At 30.0% G+C, this 14653-nt stretch overlaps 1 protein-coding gene and 1 pseudogene across 1 annotated transcript in view; both read left to right on the top strand.

Annotated features, from left to right (window-relative positions):
• The window catches only part of LOC147073460 (neuropeptide SIFamide receptor-like), a 334521-nt gene that overhangs the window by 35527 nt on the left and 284341 nt on the right, over positions 1-14653 (top strand). The window lies entirely within an intron of this gene.
• LOC147073464 (uncharacterized) lies at positions 3075-4231 on the top strand (annotated as a pseudogene).

Here is a 14653-nt window from a genome sequence, read left to right as displayed (position 1 = left end):
ATGCTGTATTTTTGTCCTCTCATAATGTGGCCGAGGTACTGTAGTTTCCTGGTTTTGATACTACGTAGAACTTCTCGGTCCTTCCCCATTCGATTGAGAACTTCAACATTTGTCACCCGATCAGTCCAAGGAATTTTGATGATGCGCCATCTCAAAAGCTTCAAGTCTCCGTGACATCTCTTGGTTTAGCGTCCATACTTCCATACCATAGAAAAGAATTAAGAGAACATAACAACGTACCATACGCAGTCTCAGATCTAAGTTAATATTTCTATTGCTAAGGGGGGGTCTCATTTTGAGAAAGGCGCTCCTTGCGATCTCAATTCTAGTTTTTATTTCCTGAGACTGGTCCCATTTCCATTTGAACCTAGTTTACCTAGAACTAGTTTGAATCTAGCTTACTCAATAATAACCAGAATAGACTTGGCTCACTATGATTGAGAACCACTCAATTGTTTTACATTCGTGCTTTTACAATGGTTGTGTATTATAGATTATTTCACGAATAGAGGACATTCAAAACATAAATAAATTTTAAATACTATATTACATTATTTATAGCCACAATTAATTAGCTTTTATGTTTTCAGAAATTTCTTGGATTCATTTAAATACTTTAGTGATATAATTATTCTAAATTTATTATACAATAAGGTTTGTATGTTTTTGTCACAATAAAATAGGTAAATCGATGAATGACAAATACTTTATTGTGTTTCCGAGCACCGAACATTCGACGAAAGAAATTTGTATACCCATTAATTTTGTTATGCGTCGATAGTTATCTATAATTGATTGTATTGATAGTACATATATTAGATTTATTCCGATTAGTCGAACATATATTACATAATGTGATGCGAGATACCTCCGAAAATATGTTCGATATTGTAATAAATAATGTGTTATCTTTTTTTATATATTTATCAAAACATTTTCCACAAAAATACCGCGACGTTTATTTTAAATGGCTTATATCTTAGGCTATTACCTCTATGGTGAAATTTGTGGTGCAGTGGAAAAAAATGTTTTGCTCGAATTCTTAGAAGAAATAATAATCTCAAGGAAGAATAAGGCTTGGATAATATAAACATAAATCAGCTGAATCGCAGAAACGGATATCGGAATAGTATAAAAACACGAAATCCAGACAAACAGGGGATGAATATCGCTCGTCTAGAAGTTGTTGGTAGATATTTCGAAGAAAAGGGCTCACAGTTTTCATAAACTATTGGTATTAGAATACGTATTTTTTTGTTAACGAAGTGTTTTTAAATTTTTTTTTCGGTAAGGTACATGTTCAAACACGCGCGTTAACATGTTCTTACTCCCTACTTCAGTTTTAGTTTGTCAATTTATGGATATGGCCGTATGTTGCAGCTTAACCACTGGGAAATGCCAAAAGAAATGGCGTATTTAAAAAAAAAACACTAACTTATTCTTAGGTCAATAATTATTACACTTGAATGGGCAAAGACATAGCTTATAATTAGTATCTTTAGAATTATCTTCAAATGTGTTAATCTTGCCCATTTTTTGAATAATAAAATGCCTAATTCTTGTCAAATTTGGGATCACAGAGATTATCAATATATTTTTTATCGTAAATATTTCACTATAATAATGTCGACATCAATTTATTATACTGATGGTTTTATAAATGCGTTTAAAAATTATTAAAAGTAAAAAATCTTAACGCCACTGCACATTTATTTACTGAAATATGACTACATTCTTAAAACATTAGATTGATCGGTTTAAAAGAATACTATTTTATGTAATAAAAATACTTTATGCAGTCATCAAATGTTTAAAATAAATATAAAGGATATTAGAAAACAAACAGTTATATACTACATAACATTTTAAATTAGATAGATAACTAATAAATTATATAGAGAAACACACAATAATAATAAAAGAGTAAAACAAAATAAATGACTGAATAATATATAAACCAACAAAAGAATAATTATAAAGCCACTCAATGAGTGTATATGAATATATGACATATACTAGGTTTCCCCAAGTCTACAAAATACCTCCTCCAGTCAATTGGATACCTCAAGAGTCCTTAAAATAGCGACTGCGTTACCTCTTTGGATTTCTATGCTTATTTGCTGTTTCAGAAACTCAATTGAACGGCACTCACCTGTGTTATCGGTCAAACGATCACCAATCTCAGCCACCGTCTTCAAAGTAGACGGTTCCTAGAATCCAAATGTCTCCAAACTTAGGGGAAAGAAAGTGTCGCATATTAAAATTATTATAAAATATATTCGAGTGAGTATTCGAAATGATATGTGTGTACTGTTCAGATGCATACACGAGACAGCAAATATGTATAGTTCAATGGATAGGTAATGTATTCATTGGATTGGATACACCGATATATTTAAGGAGCTGGGGAAAGGATTCTAATACCAAAGGACATTAATTGAGATAAGCATATACAAATACCTAGTATTAAGCTTTATATAATACCTATAATATTATTATAATAATTTTTTACTAAAATTTTCTATTTTTTTTAAATTAATGTTATCAGTTATTTTTTCACTCATTTTAATCTCTATATATATAAAAATCTCGTGTCACGATGTTTGTGGTCGAACTCCTCCGAAATGGCTCGACCGATTTTTATGAATTTTTTTATGTATATTTGTTAGATATGAGAATAGGTCAACAAGTATATTTCATACCGCCAGGTGATTAGGGTATTTCTATCCAGAAAAATTTTCTTTTATTTTTTTGACAATTTTTTTTTTGTATTTTTTTTATTATTTGGCATAAAAAATACATATAACACAAAATTTTTACTCTCCTATTCCCACCCTCCCATTTTTTAATCGCGATTTTATTATATTTGTATGAACAAATTTAACCGTCGTTCGTATTTCAAACAGAACGAAATTATTTATGTTGTTGAATGACAGATGGCGCTACGTCCGAGAAGAATTCAAGATAAGCGTCATTTTGACATTTCATCCGGCATATCACAACGCAGTGCGTGCAAAATTTTGTACGATTTATTTTAATTTATCTATTTTTATGTGCGTATATTACAGTGCACAATGCCAGCAAGACGCAAGGGGGGCCATTTGGGCCGTCGAACGAATAAAGCAACAAACATGCAAAATAGTAGAGCAAAAAGAACAGACGAACAAATCCAACAAGATAACAAAAACGTGCGTGTAAGCATGTCGCAATTGCGTGCATCCCAATCACAAGAGGCACGCGCTGAACGAAATTAACAACGACAATTGGAACGGAGCCAAGCGCGCCGGTTCGTAGTTAACACACGCAGAGCAAATGACCGACAATGCCAACAAGTACATCGAACATTTACATCCACTTCGTTCCTTCGTCTCGCATTCGAGTACGAGCCAGATATTGAATATTCCGCTCATCCAAAAATGCTGATTGGTGCTATAGACAAAAAATGTCCCCATTGTCATGCGCTCAAATTCAAACATGACTCAGCCGGGATGTGTTGCGCATCAGGAAAAGTGCAACTACCAGAAATTGAGATACCACCAGAACCATTGAACGGCTTGCTCATCGGCACGGTTCCAGATTCAAACCTGTTACTGAAGTCTATTCGCACATTCTATACATGCTTCCAAATGATTTCGTTCGGAGCAACAGAAATAGTTCACAATACTGCGGCAAATGGTCAACAATTCCATTCTACGTTCAAAATCAAAGGCCAAGTATACCACAAAGTAGGCTCATTGCTGCCAATGCCAAACGAATCACATAAATTTTTACAAATCTACTTCATGGGCGGTGAGGACTACAATAGCCTCAATTCGCCTAATGCCAGGCGCATCGTCTGCGAACTGGACGCCCTGTTGAATGAGCACAATGAATTATTGAAATTCTTCAAAGCATACATGCACAATTGCAAAGTGACAATCACGCTATTGTCATCAATCCTGATAAAACACCAGCTGGAGAGCACGTGCGTCGATTCAATGCGCCTGTTGTTGACGACATTGCTGGAATCATGGTAGGCGACCGCACATCGATGCGAGAAATCGTGATTCGAAGAAGAAACAATAGTCTGGAGTTCATCGCTGATACACACCGTTCATACGACGCTCTCCAATATCCGCTAATTTTCTGGAAGGGACAAGACGGATATTGCATAAACATTAAACAACGAGATCCTGTCACCGGTAATTCATTCATTATGAACATCATTACTCATTTTAAATTGAGAAAATGAATGGTTGATGTTTTTTTTGTTTTTATCGGCGGTCATCGTCTACAGCACTCTATTTCTCTTTCTGTCATAGATCCCATCCCCATACTTACGATACATTCGTTATTTTTTATTTAACAACCAAAATATTCACTAGAAATAATTTATATGGCAGAACAACGTTTGCCGGGTCAGCTAGTTATATAATATATTCCTCACTGTTTAAATATTTAAAACATATTTAAAAAAAATAGAATGGTTTTTTCCGTTAACAATATTTTTATTCAAAACCATTATAATAAAGTTCCACCATGTTAACGCCAATTTAATTAATAAAAAGATTAATCAATTTAATGGTATTGCATGATTATATAATAAGCATATGGTATAGAATAACAACATCTATCCTGCGATGTGGTATCTTGATAAGAATGACGTTTTTTATGACAAGAACTGGCAATATAGATTGATAGTGAATGAACTCACGAAGATGTCGAAAGAAATATTATTTGTATTGACAAAACAGCCAAAATACAAGATATAGTAAATTTTCTTTTAATAATGAAAGATTTTTTTATCTTACTATTACATTATATCAATTAACAATATTTCTTGAATGGTTGACTATTACTGACGTCAGAAAAAATGTGATGGGTAGTCAATCTAAAGTTTTCTATATCACTTCAGTTAGACTTTCAACCCTTTACAAAATTGCATGAGATAAAATAAGTAAGTATGGCAGGACATTGGCAGAAGTATACAACCCAGTCAGAATAAAAACACATCTATGTAAATAGCTAATTTTGTAATTTTTGTAGGTTGACTTTTACCTATACAAATTAATAAAATTGGGTTATAACTCAATATTAATAAAATTTACGCAGTTTAAAGACATAAGTATTGTTTACAAATTTCTGCTCCCATGCAAATTTTTTATAAGATATTATTTTAAAAAAATTACTTAATTTTTCTATCGATCTCAAATCTTCACTCATAGATTCATCATTGTTTTCTAAAATTCGATTAAAAAAAATACATAAGTAGTCGACTTACTTTTCAAGATAATTACCTGACTGAATATTTTCACTTTTCAATTTCTCAAAATAATTTCTTGATTGTCGAATTGTCAAAAGTAATAAAATTAATTAAAATAAATAAACAAACATACCAAATCGCATGCCAATGAACTATTAAATTATCATAAATCACACTTTATCGCAGCTGATACTTAAAGTTGAACTAAATAAAATAAATGAATGTAGGTATAGGAACTTCATCAAAATATTGTAGCAGGAAAATTTCAGACCGTATATTACACGCTTGAAGTATAGTTAGGTTTCAACGTTGATTTAACTAACATGGATACCTAAGAAGAGATCATAAAGTGAAGAATACATTTAAAATTTACTGAGGCCATCCAAGTTATTCGAAACTAATAATACCATCACATACCTGCAGGTAGGTCCAATCACTGTGATATAATGCGTTTGAATTTCTTTGAAACAGCTTGTTTACCTTTCCCACTCCACGTGCAATTGTATTAGATAATTCTTAGATCTAACTAAATTCGGAAAAAAACTGAATGAAAACTTATCAGTTAAGTAGACAGAAAAATACATTATAAAAATTCTCATGGCACCTAAGTTGGTCCGATAGATTATAAAATTTATGAAAATCAATAAACAAAATTACATTTAAAAAATTACACTTTCTAATATTAGATTTTGTTTTTATGAGAAAAGGATGTCAGCCACTTGCTCAACCTATTAGGTCCATACTCTGACTCATACACAAATTGAAAAACAATAATGTAGGTACTTGCCAGACCCATGGTCGGATATTAGAGAATAAAATTGTCATATAAACGTAGATTGTATACAAGTGACAGTATTCGCGACCTTCTTTTTTTTTTTTTTTAAATCCTGTATAAAATTAGTGGATATTAAAATAATGCATTTTGAATTTGGAATAGTACACAATATAGAGAGTAGATGTACACATATATCAGAAAATACCTTTTATAATAATGTAATATACAATATTATAATTGTTAAAAAGGCATTAACAATTGTCTATAATATTATGTGTTATTATAAATTTTTCTTGTTACCTCTCTTATCTCTTCGTCCACGTTTTCTCCCTACGGATACCACACGGAAGAATCTCTGTCACTCGCCAATATGTTTGCTTCTTCTCCAGATGGGATTTAGACACCTTCTAAAATATCACATTCGGAGGCACTTAACTTAGGCGTCTACTTCCAAAAAGCGATACGTCCACATTTGGTCAAAATCGAGAAAAAAATACGTACGTATTCTTTGTATAATTATTTTTACACAATATGTATTGGTCTATAAATTCCAAAACGTGACATAACCCCACGAAAAAATATATTTGAAGTCTCGATTTATTACAAAAAGCAAGTCCGTGTTTCATATTATTTAAAGCTTGGTTGATTTCGCGCGTGTTTAAGTCAACCAATAAGGGAACGTTCAATATTGAAAAGGGCGTCACCCATGTTGTAGCATCTGGTAAACCCATGACAGTACCACAGAAATATGTGCCTTATGAGGAATAAATTAAAAAGTGAGGTACAAGTAGCGCTACGTCCTATTTTATTTTGCCTATATTTATTACATTTAAGAGTTTATCGGCTGAAATAAATTGCCATTTGGTTCTAATTTCGTCATAGAATACAACGGAAAAAATAATCTCACGTAAAATAAATAATTGAAGCTTGAAACATAAAAACGTTGTTTCCCGAAAATATTGAATTGTGGACTTGTCACTTTTTGTAATTAGACGCTTCAATTATTCATTTCTGGCAAAGTTGTATAACCAATATTTTTCACAGTCATCTATTTACGATTGTTATAATTTTCCATAAAATATCAAAATGCCGGTACTTGAATAAAATCTTGAATTTCTTCGGCATATCGAGCCACGCAAGCAATTGAAAAATACGATGTTTTTAATATTCACTGTTTAAATTTCGCATATAATATAATGACGTCTTCCAATTCGCCAAAAATAGACGATTTGCAGAAAATAATTCAATGAATGCAATGACATTATCATCATCCCCGGCAATAACACTAATATCACCCCCTTCTTTGTGCCATTGTGCCAATATAATGTATTATGTGCCGATACCATCACAAATAATGTGCCACAGTGCCCCGTTTGCGAAAACTTATGAGGTGCTCCGTGAGTTTTATTATTTCAGGGAGGAGATTTTTTTTTACTTATTATAGCTTGGTTCGAACAACATTAAATTTGAGTTAATTGAGATAGCAGTCACACGCTGGAACATCATTATTAATTAAAATAAATTATATTTTAAATGACAGATTAAGAAAGATAATTTTAAACTTCTATTTACAATAACTGATAAGTCAATATTTATGGTGAAAATCTAAAAAAAATATTTACATATCGTCGCTATAGATTGGTTTGTCGAATATCCGTTTTTTGTCAAAATCGACCTTTTAATGCAGAATGATTTTTTGTATCTAAATGGACCAGAATCATCCTTTTATTTAAATTGCTTTGTAATAAAAACAGCATTCATATGCTGTAAAAATAACAATTTAAATACGTCCATGTATTTAAATATAGGATAATGTAATTTGTTTTTCATCTCCTGAACATTTTACATTTGGTCTATTCGACAAACCAATCAATCCTACAGCGACGATATTCTATACGTAATTTTACACAATATTTTTTTAATTTGATACCGATAATATAAAGATGTAATTTTTATTATATTTCTTGTAATTAAAGTTTCATCGGACAGTAAAAAGTGTATTATTTCAGTTCAAAAATACGATATTATGGACAAAAAACTAACGTTAAAAATTATCATTTACGGTCGAAACACCAAAAATTGTTGTTTGCCACAAACAGGTAGTTAATACATTTTGGAATATCGGTTTTCCCCCACTTTTTTAATTTTATTAAATCAATATTATTTACTACTTATCTGGTTATCCATTGTTTATTAATCTATCTCATTATTTCCGTATATTGCCAAACTCAGGAGTCAGTTTCTTAACTCTGACATAATATTATAATAATGTAAGTGCTCTCTATAACGCTTGAGTGTAACATCTCCTCAGTAGAATTAATTCCAGAACAGTGCCATATTTTTTTGTAATATTCAATTTTAAATATAAGAAGAAAAAAACTAACATGTTATCATGAAAAAAGAGTTTCTAAATTGAGATAAATCTTCTTTCGACCATGTTCGATCCTAATAGGATCATAATATGGGCCTCAACAGAGTGGACAGATTTTTTTATTTATACGAGAAATGGATGTCGGCCACTTGCTCAACCTATTAGGTCCATACTCTGACTCATACGCCAATTGAAAAACAATATGTGTACTTGCCAGATCCAGGATTTGAACCCGGGACCCTCGATACTATAGACCGTCGCTTAAGCTAAAGATAATAGATAATAGATAAATAATCGATCATAAAATTAACAGGTACTTCTACGGTGTCGGAGTAATTAAAAATATTACTAATTAACATACCTTTAAAATGTAAGCCACTAATTAAAATAAAAAATATTATATCAGAATCATATATATGAGCAGCTTTATCATTGGATATATTATTAGTGTCGATTTCGAAGAGAGAATTAGGTTATTGTATTTTATTTATTGCTTATTCTATTCAGTTAATAAAAAAAATAGTTACTTAATATTTACTTAGAATATTATTACTACTACAACTGTTCTACTTTTATTGTAACTCTTCTTAGTGAAAGGCTATATTGTTTAGTTTGAATTCATCGATTTCCGCCAATAGTACAATTCAGATAAGCAAAGAAATTTTGTAAATATTTTCTTCTGTCTACTCGAAAAGTGATTTATCTTGAAATAATCTTTTTTAATATCACAAAATTACTATAAATAATTACAAGATAAAAAAAACTTTTTATATACAACGTTTTTAAATTTTCTGTTGAATTATTATGCTCAATATGGGCAAACTTCTCCTTGATATGAAATAAATAAAAAACAAACAAACAAATTTAATATAGAATACTGAAATGTCATTTTGATTTCTATAGTAACGCACGTATATATTAATAATTTGGTTGCTAGGACCACCTCCTTAGCAACCAATAATAGTCTTTTACTTTTTACGGATTTTTCTGAAATAACTTTCCAAACAAAACAGAATTAACTGAAAATAAATTCAATTCTGCTTAAAGATGGCTAAAATTGTTAAAATAATGCATTGGCATCGTGTTTTGATATATTCTAAAAGTTTCAAATGTCGATCGTTTTTATCAGAAGAAATAAATCAATAAACTAAAGTAACACAATTTCAAAAAAATGGAAATGGCAGGGTAAAGATAAAATATGCTTGTGCCGAATTATGACACGTAAATTTGTGAAGAGGTAGGTTCTACTCGTACAAAGCTTCCCGTAGCTTTTATCGTATCGAGCTTGGAAGTTGCATGCAGGCTAGGCGGGACCAGGCCACTGACCCCGTGCTCTACACTAACGCTGTAGCTCAAAGGCAATGCATGCACAAATGTGGTTTTGCAATTCTTGCATACTTAAAATTTATATTTTTTCACTTCTCACCTTTTTTCAAAATATTTTTGCAGAAAATCTGAGTATTTAATATACTTTACAAAGTTGTTTTCTATTATTTGTGTCTGATCAAGTTAGATTATAAATATATAGTGTACGGTTCATTACCATGAAGAAACTCTCCTTTCCCTATCTATAATAATATGTACCTAAAGCCATATATTTCAATTCCAGCATCTAGGAAAAATTTCTCATGTTGTTTTATTTAAATCCACTAGATCCAAACCATGGACCCAATATATTAGGTTAGATTAGAACGTTCGACAATCATTCCTCGTAAAAATATGGTAATATATTATACACTATGTCATCAGCTATGTAGATAATAAATAATGGTAATTATTGGTTTTTTATATTACTTTTAAAATAGCTTGATTTTCTTTGTAATAGTAGATACCGAATTTATTTCTATATTTATTTAGAATATAGTATTATAATGGAACAGTGATTGGAAAATTCATTATTATTATTACATATAGTTATCAGGTCACATGCAATACACATACAGAAAGTTTTTTATTACAACTATCTTGCAGTAACATGCAATATGAAACAATATTATTACAGACGAGCTTTACAAAAAGCTTAATTAATATAAAAATTTAACTAATGAACATATTTATAAATTTATTTGATATAATCAAAGAAGAATACCAGCTTATAAAACGAACATCAAATTTTAATATTAGCAGAAACTATTTTAACTTGTAACCACAATATAGACATTATTATGAAACATTTCATCCATGAACTCTAAGGTTTAACTCTATGGTTTGGAAACATTAAATGTGTCGCTGAGTTTCAAAACCCGCTATAAAACTTTTTCATTATGATGAGAAAATCAACAAAAACTTTTTGAACTAAAAATGTTTTTGAATCTTTCAGTAGTGTTATAGTGGGATTTGATAGACACATTGATTTTGTTTCATACATGACAGTTAATCGTAGCGGCTTTTGAAAGAGTCGATAAAATTTTCATGTAGAAATTTTAATAACGAATCCAACGATATATATATCTTAACTATATAAAAAAAGTGTTATATTGGGTTTTGAAACTCAGCGACACAAAGGAACGGTTCGATTCACTTATGAGACATATTTATCAATTTAATTTAGATATTAAATAAACAACTTAGACCATTCCAAAGAATTATGTGTATTATGTATGTGGTATTGGTATAATATAATGCTGTTAGGTACCACAATATTCATACGAGATAAACAAATTACAACTTGATTAATATATAATAATAATAATACATAAACTACATACATAATATGCATGTGTGGAAAATTAAAAACCGACGGAGTTTTTTTATCAATTAATTAAATTATTATTTCGCGTAAAAGGACATGGAAAATGGCACAGTTTGGCAAATAGAGATCACCGCGTTGTGTGCACGGAGGGGTGTTCAGTAATAATGGGCTCGTCTGGGTGCATTATGGACTCAGCCACCGATACGAGAGGTCACAACGATGTGTTTTTTTTTTTAATTTTTATAAAAACTATTATAATAAATTGTTCGATGAGTCTATAAATGGAGCGACATCGGTGTATTAAATGATCTTGGGGTGCGAAAATTAAAAAAATCCCCATAAAAACATAGATTGCTGATTTCACCCATACAAATTTAATTCTTTTGTAAACTGAGTATTGCAGAAGAAAATGGTTTATAAATGAACTTTACCTATACTGCACTACATGTGCTTTTGATTTTTGACAGATGCATTATTTGTCTTATTACGTTTGTCTCCTTTAATATTCCATTAGATTTTGTATGAGATGGTGATCCTGTATATCACATCCTGTATGCACACTAAACTTTGTCAGTCAAACGAATTTTTTTCATTAAACTAAGACTTCAATTATTAGATATTGTTTGTTAGATTTTAAAATTCAAATAAACCGTACCAAATCCAAGCCATAGTAGATAATAGTTAAAAAATAATAGTGTATCTATGGAATATTTAAAATATACGATTAAACCATACATCATTTTAGATATTTATATAATATAAGAGTATTTTTTTATCGGTTGTGGTTTGGTTTAAGGTGGACTTAATAAATTTTAAAAAACTAACCAACACCATCTGTAATAATATGTGTTCTTAATTCAACGAAAACAAATAAGTATTACTGAAAAAGTGTGCACTGTTTTTGTCGGATTATTCATAGTATCATAGAATACCTAAACAATTACTCTTATGGTTTGTTTTATGCAATGTTTGATTTAATTTTAAAAACGTACCATCACCATGTGCAAATTGTATTATTAGTTTAATGAAAACAAATAAGTATGACTGACAGAGTTTTGTGTGCACTATTTATGTTGAATCTTAACAGCCTACCCTCCACCCTTCGTCACTGATGTCAAGTAAATCGTACTTGTAGACCAGTGCGTAATCCGGGTTTGATTCCCGATGAGGTAACAATATATGTATTTGATTTTCTCAAAACCTGGACGTTTGTGATTATTAATACACTACCGACATTGAGCGGCATGACTTGGTGTAGTACTAAAAAGAAAATAAATATTCCGTATCGGGTCGGTCCACTACTATATGCGATGCAATTGACGATATACATTAAAATTTTATTCTTATGAATGATATTTTAATATTAAACAGTGATTATATCATCGCTTTTTGACCTGTATTATACCGATTACCTGTACATATTTTTAAAGCATGATATTTTTTTTCAATCACTAGAACTGATAGCATTTTGTTGTAAAATATTTGGAAAGTATCATTAAAATTATAAATAGTTTAAATAATCAATTAATACATGTATGAAATAAACTTTATATAATTGATTGCCATAGTAAAAGGTACCTATATTATAAAATGTCACCTCATATTTACGTGCTATTTTTACAATCGACTTTTTGTGGTTTCGCACTGTACGTAAAGCCAATGGATACCTAATAACTTATAACCAATGTTAGAAAAAAGAGACACATTTATTAGTTATACCTTCATACAGTGGAAATTCAAATAAATCTATTTCAGAAGCAAAATAGTGATGTGGGTACTCATAAAAAAAATTGATTTTTACTAGAGATACTAGTAATACGATGGCATTGCTTTGTAAATGCTTATACTTTATAAAACAAAAACGTTACATAAAAAACAATTAGTTGTTTCATGTATAGCATAAAAAATACTGCAATAAAATTATTCTACCACCGTTATAATATTAAACATTTCTCGTATAGTAACACAGTATTATGTAAGTATATAAAGAATAATACACTCATAGTGGTTCCCAGACAAATAGTCGCCATAGCCAATTGTACTGCATGATTGAAATAGAATTAATTCTAACATGCAATACGCAAAAACACTATGTTCTTTAAATTATAATATAAATTACAATGTTCAAATCTATTTACATTAAGTAGATAGGTACTTTCATACAATAGTCTTTTATCTTATGTGACTTCAATTATTTTAAGACGATTATTTATGATATTTTAGTGTAATGGTATTTTACTGTGTTTTTTTTTAATTTTATTGGTCATTTAATATTTATCAAGGTTTATTAATTCTATAGTTATTGTACATACTTTAAAATAAGTTAACATGGATTCTTTTTGTATACACATACAAATATATTTATGTTTAAATTGTCATCATCTTTTTTGCATATTCTAGAGACTATAAAATTGGTTCACAGGTACCAATGTGGCAAAAATACGTTATATGAAGTGGTCAAGTGCTCTAAAAATAACAGTTTTCATGTTTTTTAAATGTTTGGCAAGTCTATACAAATGTCTAATTTCACTCTTAAGGAAATAATTTCTAAAATGTTATATATAATTAGTAGATAGACAACATTAATACAAGGTGAGCACTTACTTTTTTTTAAATTATACTTTATAATATGAAAGACATTTTTAATGAATTGCCAACAATTTACAAAAATGTAAATTGTCGTTTTAGTTTCTAAGCTCCTCATATTTAAAGTAGGGTTTATAGAAAATTGTTTATATTATTTTTATATTGTTAATATTTAAATATTTCAGATAATTAACACAATAAGTATAATTTAAGGTCACGAGTTCTCGTGTTTTTAATTCTTGTGTTAGTATTATTTATTCGTTATTGTAAAATTAGTTCTTTAAGGCACTTCAGCTGAGGCATGGTCGATGGGCATAGGCAATGCACGGATTGTGCAAATGACACGAGCCGAACGAAATATAATTTGTAATAAAAATTCAACATGCGTCTTTTTAATATTATGTTTATTATTATATTCATAATAACAATAGTATATTCATTGACATGTTTTCTTTTTCAAGTACATGCGGAACGTTTTTTAGTCATCTTTACACGATTTAAGAATATATTCCTCCGACGCCATCACAAAACAAATTGACGTACTACACCTCGACTGTCAGTCTCCGATTGGCGACGACTACGAAATTTCGTTGCACCTACTGTTGAAAATTATTTGCCGTTTCACTTATGTAATATGCTCTTAAATAATTGATACTTTATGTATATTATTGTAATGTGTATTTGTATGTCTAAGTTATATAATTAGATCGATCATTTATTATGTATTTCTCAATTTATGCAATATTTATTTTTTTATCGTCATTAATATGAAAGTTGATAATTTAAAAAAAAAATGGATTTCAATTTCATTGTATTATCGTCCAGACGTCGCCGCCTCTGGGTTTCTGATTGACTAGCGGCTAGCCGAATAAGCTATTAATTGTAAAAAAATGTAGAATTTTATTCGGTGTAATTATTTATGAGTAAAACTGGATTCTATTAAGTAGCTCAATTAATGAAACATGATCGACCCAAAAGGTGATATTC

Source organism: Rhyacophila brunnea, unplaced genomic scaffold (genome assembly GCF_057557595.1).
Source record: "Rhyacophila brunnea isolate RB1 unplaced genomic scaffold, BYU_Rbru_1.0 scaffold_18, whole genome shotgun sequence".
Classification (NCBI taxonomy): Eukaryota; Metazoa; Arthropoda; class Insecta; order Trichoptera; family Rhyacophilidae; genus Rhyacophila; species Rhyacophila brunnea.
The sequence above is the reverse complement of the archived record's forward strand: the minus strand, read 5'-3'. Positions and strand labels throughout refer to the sequence as shown.